At 40.3% G+C, this 13,515-nt stretch overlaps 1 protein-coding gene across 3 annotated transcripts in view; it reads left to right on the top strand.

Moving 5' to 3' along the window:
* BNIP2 (BCL2 interacting protein 2) overlaps positions 1-13,515 on the top strand; it is a 38,530-nt gene that overhangs the window by 24,038 nt on the left and 977 nt on the right. The gene's annotated exons all lie outside the window — the stretch shown is intronic.

Raw genomic sequence — 13,515 nt, forward strand, 5'->3', positions numbered from 1 at the left:
TTGTCTTCAATTTAGTATTGCAGGGTCTTCAGCAGTATTACCCTAAACACGCCTCAGGCTTAAAATGTGACTGCCCTGTATTTGCTAATTGTGCATCTAACAGTGGAGAAGATGAGTCTCTAAAAATTATAATTCCCTTATGAACGATTTACTAAACCTGGTGAACTACTCGGAAAGTAAGCGTGTCCACCCGTCTAGGGCTTGAAAGCTCCGGGCCCCATGCCCCTCCTCTCTCCACGCCCCCGCCCTCCCCTCGCAAGGTTTGAATGGCGTGCGGGAGCCGGGGGTGGGCGGGGCCTTCCCGCCCTCCCGCGTGGTGTCACTTCCAGGTTCTGCGAGCGCTTCCGGGTCGTCCGCCCAGTTCTGCGGTTTTTGCGGCGGCTGAAGAAGTGATAGGGGAAGTAGGTACCTCCCGCTGGGCTGCTGGCCGCGCCGCTTCTGTCGGCTTCGCGGCGGGAAGCGCCTTACCCACAGGTACTGGGTGAGCCGGGCCCGCGCTCCTGGTCGGAGCTGGGGTCACGGTCTGTCGGGTCTTCTCCAAGGGCTGCATGGAGGGTGAGGGCCCTTCCCGCCCGGGGCCCGGGGGCAGCCCGTTACCGACTTTGCTGCCGGGATGACGCCGCAGCGGGTACCCAGGAAGGGAAGGGAGGCGGCTGGAGGCTTCTTGTCCATAGGGCGAAGGCTGGACGGTCCTAGGGGCAGGTCCTCAGGCCAGCACCGTCTTTTGGGTGAATGTCTAGAGCGTCCAGGGTGATTTGATTTTTGTTTTGTTTTGTTTTGTTGGCCGAATATGGGGGAGCGCATACCTTGAGTGTCTCCAGTCTTGTGCTCCGTCCCTTGGTTGAAGTCTGCCTTCCAACTTCATGCGAACTCTGATGAGGGAATGAATTTAGACCGGATGATTTGATCGAGAAGGACTAGGACTATTGAGTTACTTCCGAATGTGGAGCCTTCTAATTTAATTTTCTAAACTGCAAAATGAAGGAGTACTGAATTTGTGTGGCTGATACATCTAAAAGATTTGAACACTTCACGACGAACTTTTAAGAATCTCAGAGCATTAAAGCAAGTAATTTTAACTAAGTTTAAATAACATAGCTATTTTTAAATTATTTTTATTGCGGTTTAATTGATTTGTAACATTAGTTTCAGGTGTACAACATAATGATTCGATATTTGTATGCATTGCGGAATGATCACCGCAATAAGTCTAGTTAACGTCCCTCACACGAAATTTTTTTTCTTGTGATGAAGACTTTGAAGATATCTTAGCAACTTCCAAATATACTATGCAGTATTCTTAACTGTAGTCACGATGTTGTACATTACATCCCCAGGACTTACTTATTTTGTAACTGAAAGTTTATACCCCCTTCACCCGTCTCCATCCCAACCACCAATCTGTTCTCTGGATCTGTGAGCTGTTTTTCTGTTTGTTTTGTTTTTTGGATTCCACATGTAACTGAGATCATAGGGTGTTTGTCTTTCTCTGACTTCTTTCAGTTAGCATACTGCCCTCAAGGTCCCTTCATGTTGTCGAAAATAGCAAGATTTCATTCTTTTGTACTGGCTGAATAATAATCCATTGTGTATGTATGTATACACCATAATTTATTATCCATTCATCCGTCCCTGGACACTTAGGTTGTTTCCATATCTTGGCTGTTTTAAGTAATGCTGCAGTGAACCTGGGGGTGCATATATCTTTTTGAATTAGTGTTATCGTTTTCTTCAGATGAATAGCCAGAAGTGGAATTACTGGATCAGATGATAGTTCTGTTTTTAACTTTTTGAGGAGTCTCCGTACTGTTTTCCATAGTGGCTGCACCTTTTACTTTCCTACCACAACGCACAAGGGTTCCCTTGCCTCCACATCCTTGCCAAAGCTTGTTTCTTGTCTTTTAATAAAACCATTCTAACAGGTGTGAGGTGATAACTCATTGTGGTTTTGATTTGCATTTCCCTGATGATTAGTAATGTTGAGCATCTTTTCATGTGCCTCTTGGCTGTGTGTATGTCTTCTTTGGAAAATATCTATTTAGATCCCCTACCCATTTTTAAATCTGGTTGCTTTTTGCTCTTGTGTCATTTCTTTTTATATTTTGGATATTAACTCCTTATCAGATATATAATTTGCAAATATTTTCTCCCATTCTGTAGGTTGCGTTTTCATTTTGTTTGTTTTGTTTTTTACTTATAACTATTATTTATATATTATATCATTTTGAACCCCTTTACAGTATTTGGTTATATTCATTGTGTTCAGCATTCTAGTTCACTTATCTTCTCATCAGCTCGATTTAGTTTAATATTTAACTCATATATTGTGTGTCTTTTTAACACATATAAACATATATGTTTATATATAAAGTCAATATTATGAATATGATTCAAAATTTCTATGTCTGTTTTACATCGACTGCATTTGTTTTCTTTTTACCTCTTGACCCCCTCTACCAATTTTCTCCCCTCAATCCCTTGCCTCTGGCAACCACCAATCTGTTCTCAGTCTGTGAGCTTGGTTTTTTTTCAGATTCCACTCCACATATGAGAGAGATCATACAGTATTTGTCGTTCTCTACCTGACTTATTTCACTTAGCATAATGCCCTCAAGATTCATCCATGTTGTCGCAGATGTCAAGATAGCATTCCTTTTTTTTTTTTTTTTTTTTTCCTTTTTCTCCCCAAAGCCCCCGGTACATAGTTGTATATTCTTTGTTGTGGGTCCTTCTAGTTGTGGCATGTGGGACGCTGCCTCAGCGTGGCTTGATGAGCAGTGCCATGTCCGCACCCAGGATTCGAACCAATGAAGCACTGGGCCGCCTGCAGCGGAGCACGCGAACTTAACCACTCGGCCACGGGGCCAGCCCCAGATAGCATTCTTTTTTAATGGCTGAATGGTATCCCATTGTATATGTATATACATCACAATTTCTTTATCCATTCATCCATCCATGGACACATAGGTTGTTTCCATATCTTGGCTATTGAAAATAATGCTGCAATGAATATGGGGTACATGTATCTTTTCGAGTTAGTGTTTTTGTTTTCTTCGGATAAATGCCCAAAAGTGGAATTGCTGGATCATGTGGTAGTTCTATTTTTAATTTTTTGAGGAACCTCCGTACTGTTTTCCATAGTGGGTGCACCAGTTTACATTCCCACCACCAGTGCAGAAGGATTCCCTTTTCTCCACATCCTCACCAACACTTGTTATTTCTTGTCTTTTTGTTAACAGCCATTCTAACAGGTAAGAGATGGCTCATTGTGGTTTTGATTTGCATTTCCCTGATGGTTAGTGATGTTGAGCATCTTTTAATGTACTTGTTGGCCATCCGTATGTCGTCTTTGGAAAAATGTCTATTCAGGTCTTCTGCCCATTTTTTAATCAGTTTATTTATTCTTTTGCTATCAGCTTGTATGAATTCTTTATATATTTAGGATATTAAACCCTTATCAGTTATGTGATTTGCAGATATTTTCTTCTGTTTTGTAGGTTGTCTTTTCATTTAGTTGATGGTTCTCTTTGCTGTACAGAAGCTTTTTAGTATGATGTAGTCACACTTATTTGTTTTTGCTTTTGTTGCTTTTGCTTTTGGTGTCAGATTCAAAAAATCACCAAGACCTATGTCAAGGAGTTTACTGCCTATGTTTTCTTCTAGGAGTTTTATAGTTTCTGGTCTTACATTCATGTCTTTAATCCATTTGAATTAATTGTTCTGTATGGTGTAAGATAGTAGTCCAGTCTCATTCTTTTGCCTGTAGCTGTCCAGTTTTCCCATCACCATTTATTGAAGAGACTGTCTGTTCCCCATTATATATTCTTTGCTCCTTTGTAGTAAACTAACTGACCGTATATGCCTAGGTTTATTTCTGGGCTCTTGATTCTGTTCCATTGATCTATGTATCTTGTTTTATGCCAATATCATGCTATTTTAATTACTGTAGCTTTGCAATATAGTTTGAAATGAGGGAGCCTGATGCCTCCAGCTTTGTTCTTTCCCAAGATTGCTTTGGCTATTGGGGTTTTTTTGTGGTTCCATACAAATTTTAGGATTATTTGTTCTGTTTCTTTGAAAAATATCATTAGAATTTTGATAGGGATTGCATTGAATCTGTAGATTGCCTTGGGCGGTTTGAACATTTTAACAATACTGACTTCCAGTCCATGAGCACAGAATATCTTTTCATTTGTTTCTGTCTTCAATTTCTTTCATTAATGTCTTGTAGTTTTCAATATACGGGTCTTTCACTTCCTTGGTTGAATTTATTCCTAGGTATTTTATTCTTTTTGATGCAGTTGTAAATGGGATTGTCTTCCTTATTTCTCTTTCTAGCAGTTCATTATTGGTGTTCAGAAACACAACAAATTTTTGTGTATTGGTTTTGTATCCTACAGCTTTACTGTATTTGCTTATTAGTTCTAACAGTTTTTTGATGGAGTTGTTAGGGTTTTTTATATATACGATCATGTCATTTACAAATAGTGACAGTTTTACTACTTCCTTTCCAATTTGGATGCCTTTTATTTCTTTTTCTTGCCTAATTGTTCTGGCTAGGACTTCCAATACTATGTTGAATAGAAGTGGCAAGAGTGAGCATCCTTCCTTTTCTTTTCCTGATCGTAGAGGAAAGGCTTTCAGCATTTCACCATTGAGTATGATGTTAGCTGTGGGCTTGTCATGTGTGGGCTTTATTGTGTTGAGGTACTTTTTTTCTCTCTGTATCCACTTTGTTGAGAGTTTTCTCATAAATGGATGTTTAATTTTGTTATGCTTTTTCTGTACCTATTGTGATGATCATATGATTTTTGTCCTTCATTGTGTTAATGTGGTGTTATATCACATTGATTTTTTTTGTGTGGATGTTGAACCATTCTTGCATCCCTGGAATAAATCCCATTTGATCGTGGTATATGATCCTTTTAATGTAGTGTTGAATTTGATTTGCTAGTATTTTGTTGAGGATTTTTGCATCTATGTTCATTGGTGATATTGGCCTGTCATTTTTTTTTCAAGTGGCATCCTTATTTGGTTTTGGTATCAGGGTAATGCTAGTGCCATAAAATGGGTTTGGAAGAGTTTTCTCATCTTCTGTTTTTTGGAAGAGTTTGAGAAACATTGGTATTAATTCTTCTTTCAATCTTTAGTAGAATTCACCAGTGAAGCTGTCTGGTCCTGGACTTTTGTTAGGAGGTTTTTTTGGGTTTTTTTGTTTGTTTTTGTTTGCTGAGGAAAATTCACCCTGAGCTAACATCTGTTGCCAATCTTCCTCTTTTTCTTGAGGAAAATTCACCCTGAGCTAAAATCTGTGCCAGTCTTCCTCTATTTTTTATGTGGGTTGCCACCACAGCGTGGCCACCTACAAGTGGTGTAGGTCTGTGCCCAGGAACCAAACCCGGACCACTGAAACAGAGCGTGCTGAACTCAACCACAGGGCTGGCCCCTGTGTTGGGAGGTTTTTGATTACTGATTCCATCTCTTTCTTAGTAATTGGTTTGTTCAGATTTTCTATTTTGTTGTAGTCAGTCTTGGTAAGTCGTATGTTTCTAGGAGCTTATTCATTCCTTCTAGTTTGTCCAATTTGTTGGTGTATAATTGTTCATAGTAGTCTCTTATGATCCTTTGTATTTTTGTGGTGTCAGTTGTAACATTTTCTCTTTCATTTCTGATTTTATTTGGGTCCTCTTTTTTTCCTGGTGAGTCTAAGGCTTGTCAATTTTGTTTATCTTTTCAGAGAACCAGCTCTTATTTTCATTGATCTTCTCCATTGTCTTTATAGTCTCTATTTCATTTATTTCTGCTCTAATCTTTGTTATCTCCTTCCCTCTGCTAACTTTGGGCTTTGTTCTTTTTCTGATTTCTTGCAGTGTAAAGTTATGTTGTTTGAGACTTTTGTTTCTTGAGGTGGGCATTTATTGCTATGAATTTCCATCTTAGAACTGCTTTTGTTATATCCCACAAATTTTGGTACCTTTCCGTTTTCATTTGTCTCAAGGTATTTTTTGATTGTCTTTTGATTTCCTCTTTGACCCATTAGTTGTTTGGTATCATGTTTAATTTCCACATATTTGTGTATGTTCCAGTTTTCTTCATGTAATTAATTTCTTGTTTCATACCATCATGGTTGGAAAAGATGCTTGATATGATTTCAGTTCTCTTAAATTTCCTAAGACTTGTTTTGTGTCCTAACATAGGATCTATCCTGGATAATGTTCCATGTGCACTTGAGAAGAATATGTATTCTATTGCTTTTGGAGGGAATGTTCTGTGTATATCTGTTAAGTCCATCTGGTCTAATGTGTCTTGTAAGCTGATGTTTCCTTATTGATTTTCTGGATGATATATTTACTGATGAAAGTGGAGTATTAGAATCCCCTACTGTTGTTGTCTTGTCTATTTCTCCCTTTAGGTCTATTAATATTTGCTTTATATATTTAGGTGCTCCTATGTTGGGTGGATAAATATTTACAAATGTTATGTCCTCTTGGTGGATTGACCCCTTTATCATTATGTAACGCCCATCTTTCTCTCTTATTACAGTCTTTGGTTTAATCTATTTTTTCTGATGTAGGTATAACTACTCCAGCTCTCTTTTGGTTTCCATTTTCATGGAATATCTTTTTGCATCCCTTCACTTTCAGTCTGTATGTGTCCTTGCATCTAAAGTGAGTCTCTTATAGACAGCTTATAGATGGGTCTTGTTTTTTTATCCATTCAGCTGCTCTATGTGTTTTGGTTGGAGAATTCAATACAGTTATATTTGAGTAATTATTGATAGGTATGTGCTTATTGCCCTTTTGTTAATTGTTTACTGGCTATTTTTGTAGTTCCTCTCTGTTCCTTTCTTCTTTTGCTCTCTTCCTTTGTAGTTTGAGGACATTCTTTAGTGGTATACTTATATTTCTTTTTCCTTATCTTTGGTGTATTTACTGTAGGTTTTTGCTTTGTGGTTACCATGAGGCTTACGTACAACAACATGTAACAGTCTATTTTTGATGATGATTTCCTTTGCTCTGCAGAAACTATTTAGTTTGGTGTAATCCCACTTGTTTATTTTTGCTTTTGTTGCCTTTGCTTTTGGAGTCAGATCCAAAAAATCATTGCCCAAGACCAATGTCAAGTAGCTGGCACCTGTGTTTTTCTAGGAGTTTTATAGTTTCAGGTCCTAGATTCAAGTCTTCAATCCATTTTGAGTTAATTTTTGTGTATGATGTAAGTTAGTATGGCATGTGTCACTTGACAGAGGTACATTCTGAGAAATGCATCATTAGGCAATTTCATCATTGTGCAAACATCATAGAGTGTGCTGAAGAGGAACAAAATTTGCCACACCGAATGTGTGTGTCTTAAACATGAGGATTATTTTAGGCTGGTGTTTTTTTGTTTTGTTTTGTTTTTTTGAGGAAAATTAGCCCTGCGCTAACTACTGCCAATCCTCCTCTTTTTGCTGAGGGAGACTGGCCCTGAGCTAACATCCATGCCCATCTTCCTCTACTTTATACGTGGGACGCCTACCACAGTATGGCTTTTGCCAAGTGGTGCCATGTCTGCACCCGGGATCCGAACCAGCAACCCCCAGGCTGCCGAGAAGCAGAACATGAGAACTTAACCGCTGCGCCACCGGGTCGGCCCCCTAGGCTGGTTATTTTTAAGGAAAAAAAAGACTGTTAAAAGTTTTTCTTGTTACCTCCCCCTTAACTTTCTAAAAGAATTCAGATGAAGAAAGCTATCCCAGGAAGTGAACCATCACCTTAGTATAACATGGACAAGGCAGTAGACAGGGAGGAACCTAGAGAAGCCTGTTTGTTGGGCTCCCCTCTGTGTTCTTCTGTTTCTGTGTGGCCAAACACTTGTTTTCCAAACATTTGCTCCTTTTCACCCACCTGTGAATTGCCTTCCTTCCCTTTGAAGTCCCTGACTCTCCTCACTCCCAACATCTTCCTTTGTCTTTAGCTGAGGATAGTATTTAAGGTGAGGGCTGTGGCCATTTCAGCAAGTTACTCAGTTTTCTTGGGTTTTTCCTATGTGTACATATTGCTAGACTTTTGTCATTCTCTTGTTAATCTGTCACAAACCTAGATGGTATAGCCTACTACACACTAGGCTATATGGTACTAATCTCATGGGACCACCATCATATATGTGGTCCATCATTGACCAAACATCGTTATGTGGCATGAGACTGTAGTCTAGTTTCATTCTTTCACATGTGGCTGTCCAGTTTCCCCATCTCCATTTATTGAAGAGACTGTTTCTTCCCCCTGTGTATTCTTGGCTCCTTTGTCATAAATTGAGCATATACGCGTGTGTTTATTTCTGGGCTCTCAATTCCGTTCCATTGATCTGTATATCTGTTTTATGCTGATATCATACTGTTTTGAGTACTATAGCTTTGTAGTATTGTGGGAAATCAGGAAATGTGATACCTCCAGCTTTATTCTTCTTTCTGAAGATTGCTTTAGCTATTGGGTTCTGTTGTGGTTCCATATGAATTTTAAATTGTTTGTTCTAGTTCTGTGAAAAATGCCATTGGAATTTTGATAGGGATTGCATTGAATCTGTAGATTGCTTTGGGTAGTGTGGACATTTTAACAATGTTAATTCTTCCAGTCCATGAGCATGAAATAGCTTTCCATTTATTTGTGTCATCTTTGGTTTCTTTCATCGGTGTCATAGTTTTCAGTGTAGAGGTCTTTTACCTCCTTGGTTTAATTTATTCCTGGGTATTTTATTCTTTTTGATCAATTGTAAGTGGGACTGTTGTTTTTTTTTTTAAAGATTTTATTTTTTTTCCTTTTTCTCCCCAAACCCCCCAGTACATAGTTGTATATTCTTCGTTGTGGGTCCTTCTAGTTGTGGCATGTGGGATGCTGCCTCAGTGTGGCTTGATGAGCAGTGCCATGTCTGCACCCAGGATTCGAACCAATGAAACGCTGGGCCGCCTGCAGCAGAGCGCGCGAACTTAACCACTCGGCCACGGGGCCAGCCCCGGGACTGTTTTCTTAATTTCTCTTTCTGATAGTTCATTGTTAACTTATGGCTGTTTTCTAGATAACTCAAACTTTTGTCAAATGGGCTGACAAGATTCTGTACTCCTGCTTTTGTCAAGTTTATATCTCCCTTATTGGGAACTCTTCTTGCCCTTTTTAATTCCCTCTCCCTTTACTTACTTACTGATTTATTTACTTATACTTCTAGATTTTTTTGCCTTCATTCATTTATTGAACAGTATTTATTTGGCTCCTATTATGTGTCAGGTACTATTCTAGATGCCTCATTTATTTCACTGAACAAAACAGAGAGAAGTCCCTGCCCTGATGCATCATACATTCTATTGAAGGATGCAGAAAAGAAACCTAAAATAAGTAAATTATATAATGTGTTAGAAGGTGATAGTGCCATCAAAAAAAACCATTGGAGGAGGGGTCAGCTAGTGGCATAATGTTAAGTTCACGCACTCCACTTTGGCGGCCTGGGGTTTGCCAGTTCAGATCCTGGGTATGGACCTATGCCCTGCTTATCAAGCCATGCTGTGGCAAGTGTCTCACATATAAAATAGAGAAAGATGGGCACAGATGTTAGCTCAGGGCCAGTCTTCCTCAGCAAAAAGAGGATTGGTGGCAGATGTTAGCTCAGGGCTAACCTTCCTCACAAAAAAATAAAAAACCTTGGAGGATAAAGGGAGATTGGGAAGTTCCAGAGTGGAGTTGGGAGTGGTATTTTCAATATGGTGGTCAGCTTTGGCCTCATTAAGTATGTGCTGTTCTTGAAGGAATTAAGAGAACCAAGTGGATATCTGGGGGAAGAACATTCCAGATAGAAAGAACAGCCTTCACAAAGGCTTGCATAAACAGCAATATGTCTGTCGTGTTCTAAGAAGAACCAGGCAGTATGTCTAGAGAAGGGCGAGAGCGAGGGAGGTGGTAGATCAGAGAGATAATAGGCAACCAGATTATTGTAAGGACTGAGTGAAATGGAAGCCATGGGAGGTTTTGAGCAGAGAAGTGAGATGTTCTAACCTGTGTTTTAAAAGATCATCTGGCTGCTGAGTTGGGATTAGAGTGTAGGGGGAGCATGGAAGCAGGGAAACCAGTTAGGAAGCTGTTCCAGGTAATCTAAATGACAGATGATAGTGGCACAGACCAGGATGATAACAATGGAAATGGTGAGAAATGGTTGGATTCTGAATGCGTTTTGAAGGTAGAGTTTACAAGATTTGCTGGGTATTAAATGTGGAGGTGAGAAAGGAGGGAGGGAAAGGGGGATGACTTCAAGGGTTTTGCCTCTGCCCCTAGAAGTATGGAGGTATATCACCTGAGATGGGAAAGACAACAAGGAGAGATGTTGAGTAGGCAGTTGGATCCAGGAGTGAGTTACTGGGCAAGGTCTGTGCTAGTATATGAATTTGGGAATCTTCAGCAATGGTATTTAAAGCCATGAGACTGAATGTTATTACTAAGCAATGAGCATAGACAGAAAGCAGCAGAGGACCAAGGACAGTGTCTTGTAACATTGAGAGTTCAGGAAGAGGGTCAGCCAACAAATGATGCTAAGAAAGATCAACAGTGAATTTAAGAGAGCAACCCAAAAAGTATGTTGTCCGAGAAGCTAAGCCAAGATCCTTTATCAAAGAGGAGGCAGTAATCAGCTGTGTCAAATGCTTAAGTCTAGTGAGGACTGAGAATTGAGGATTAGCTTTAGCAATGGCTGTTGGTGACCTTCACCATGTGTTTCATTTGAGTGCTGGAGGCAAAAGCCTATGAGGAGTGAATTTAAGAGAAAAGGAATGACAGATAGTAAGTAGAGACAACTCTTAGGAGTTTTGCTACAAAGAAGAGCAGAGAAAGCGTGTAGCTGGTGAGGGAAGTGGGTTGAGACTTTTTTGTTAAAGATGGGAGAAGTAGCCACCTGTTTGTTTGCTGACGGGAATGATCCATAGAGATGGGAAATTGATGGTGAAGGAGAGAAGGAATGACTAAATTGTTGGGACAGTATCCTTGAGTGTACTGGAGGCTAGGACCTGATGCACTGGTAGAAGGATTGTACTCAGATAACAGTGTGGATGGTTCAACTATAGTGACAGGCAGGAAGGCATAGTCTAGGCACACAGATATTGGTAGGTGGTTAGATGTAGTTTTGAGAGTCTAGAAGTTTCCATTGCTTCAGTTTCCTCAGTAAAGTAGAAAACTTTGTATCTCACTTAGGTACTTTTATATTTGATATTAACATTTTGACATACGACCGAGTTATTTATTCACTAACAAATACTTATTGAATACATACGTTATACTAGGCATTGTTCCAGATGATAAATATATAACTGTGAGCAAAAGTCCCTACCATCATGGAACGTCTATTTTAGTGGCTGGAAACAGAATAAGCATATATATGTCAGCTTCAATTAATGGTATGAATGAAAATAAAGCATTGTAAGGGGGAAGGAGGGCAGATCTTTTTTATAGCTTTGTCACAGAAGTCCTTTCTGATGAAGTCATGTTTGAGCAGAGATATGAGTCAAATGTAGTGAACCATGCAGGTATCTGGGAAGAACATTCAAAGCAAGAACAGCCGGTGCAAAGGCCCTAAAGCAAGAACATCTTGCCATATCGAAGAGCAGCAAGGGACCAGTATGACTGGAGCAGAGTGAATGAGGGAGTAAGTGGAAAAAGATACATTCAGAGAGGTAGTGGGGGGCCCAGATCATGTAGGCCTTGCAAACCACTAGAAGGACTTTGTTTTTTACTCTGAGATAGGATGCTGCCATCTGAGGTTTTGAATAAATGGGTGATGTGGTTTGATTTATGTTTAAAAGGCTTAGTGTGGCTGGGGTGGGGGTTGGGTAGGCAAGGGTAGAAAGCTATCACAGTAATCTTAGTGACAGATGATGGGCTGATGGTAACTTAGTGCTAGCGGTGGAGATGGTAAAAGTTGTCAGATTCTGGCAATATATAGAAGGAAGCACTGACAGGATAGGCTGACAGATTGGATGCAGGGTGAGAGAAAAGTTAAAACTAGAAGGTCTGAGGGCTGTCTTACTGGAAGACTAGATTTACTGTTTAATGTGGTGGCAAACTGAGGGCAGAAAAAGTTTGGAGGGGTGGTGCAAAGGGTTTCTGGACTCAATTCCAGTGTGTGGGTGTGGAAACTTCCCCACACCAACAAGCAGTTCTTGGACACCAGCAGGGTGTCGGAGAATTCAGCTCAATTCTGACCCAGAGATAGAATCAGATTCCACAGGTAAAGGGCTCAGTCCCACAAGACCACCTCCCACTTCAGGCATCACTTGCAAGTCCCCGGTTGTCACCTGTACTTCTGGCCAGCTGGCTATAAGTCAGAGGTTTCCACGACCCCCTTTCCTCAGGTTCCATTAATTTGCCTGAGCGGCTCACAGAACTCAGAGAAAGGTTACTTAATAGATCACCAGTTTATTGTAAAAGGATATTAAAGTATACAATAGTCAGATGAAGAGATATGTAGGGCAACGTTCAGAACAAAAGAGCTGCTGTCATCATGGAGCTTGGGGCCCGGCAAGGTGGCAAGAGGAAGCATTCTGGTTCCCCAACATGCAAGCTCTCTAAAGAAAGATTGACAGGCTGTCCTTTTGGGTTTTTATGGAGTCTTCATTACATAGTCATGATTGACCAACTAAGTCTTTGGCCATTGGCAATTGATGCAACCTTAAGTTCCCCCTTCCTGGAAATGTGGGGGTGGAACTGAAAGTCTCAATCCTCTGATCACAGGGCTTGTTCTCCTGGCAACCAGCCCCCGCCCTTGGGTGGAGTCCAGAAGTCACCTTCATTAACATAAACAAGAAATTCCAAGGGTTTTGGGAGCTGAGAGCCAGGAATTATGGACAAAGATCAGATATATAAGAAAAACATATTTTGGTCATCTGACCAAATATATATTTCTTAAAAATCACAATATCACAGGTAGTATCAGGAGTTGGTGTTTGACAAATTTGATTTGAGCTACCTACTTGATATTTCTGTCCACTGTCGAGTAGACAATTTTATATATGGCAACAAGGGGAGAAGTCAGGACTGGAGGTATAAATTTGAGAGTCATCAACAGATACGTAGTATTTAAAGCTATAAGTCTGGGTGAAGTAACTACAGGAGTAAAGCGTATAAAGGGCAGGCATCGGAAGCCTTAGGGCACTCAAGTAATTAGAAGTCCGGTTGCTGAGGAGGAACCAGCAAAAGACAAACAAGAAAAATGGTAGTATCCAGTGATGTGGGAGGAGAGTGGGGTCCCAAAAGCCCAAGAAAAGGTTTCACGAGGCAGAAGTGATCTAGTGCATCAAATGCTCACAAGGTGTGTAATGTGACGACTGCTACCTGACCATTATTTTTGCTGAGCTTTGCCTGATGATTGCTCCTTGAATCTATCTCCTCCTGTCCACCTCTAAACTGAAAGTGCCGTGGTCAGGGATCTTGTACGTGACACGTAGTAGCTCAGTGTTTGTTGACTCTGTACTACTGCTGCCCTCCTCTCTCCCTAATCTTGCTC

The sequence above is a fragment of the Equus caballus genome, chromosome 1, assembly GCF_041296265.1.
Source record: "Equus caballus isolate H_3958 breed thoroughbred chromosome 1, TB-T2T, whole genome shotgun sequence".
NCBI lineage: Eukaryota > Metazoa > Chordata > Mammalia > Perissodactyla > Equidae > Equus > Equus caballus.